The sequence below is a fragment of the Camelina sativa genome, unplaced genomic scaffold, assembly GCF_000633955.1.
Source record: "Camelina sativa cultivar DH55 unplaced genomic scaffold, Cs unpScaffold16266, whole genome shotgun sequence".
NCBI lineage: Eukaryota > Viridiplantae > Streptophyta > Magnoliopsida > Brassicales > Brassicaceae > Camelina > Camelina sativa.
In genome coordinates, this window is record NW_010937283.1 from 1 (window position 1) to 311 (window position 311).

General features: G+C 36.3%; 1 long non-coding RNA gene across 1 annotated transcript; it reads left to right on the forward strand.

Moving 5' to 3' along the window:
• On the forward strand, window positions 1-222 carry LOC109132064. The gene is made up of 2 exons (XR_002037355.1): window positions 1-61; window positions 177-222. It is a non-coding gene; the product is annotated as an uncharacterized LOC109132064 (long non-coding RNA).
• Window positions 223-311: the final 89 nt, after the last annotated feature.

Genomic DNA, 311 nt, shown 5'->3' on the forward strand with positions numbered 1-311 from the left:
CAAGGCGAGATGCTTACTAAGCCATTTCTTGAGCTCTGCAAGACCATCTTGCCTGTTATAGGTTTAACAAAAGCCAGAAACTTTCTCTGTTCTTTTGTATTTGGGATTTTTCTTTTTTTTTTGTCTTTTATGAAAATACATACAGCATTGTGTGTTGGTGGTATCTGTTTTTTCAGATAAGTTTGGAGCTGCTATGACTCTCGTGAAATCTGACATTGGAGGCAACATATCGGTAAAGTTCTCTTTTAGTTTCCAAGATTTTGATAAACGTAAGGGCACAAATCCATTTAGCATTCACAGTACTAACCACT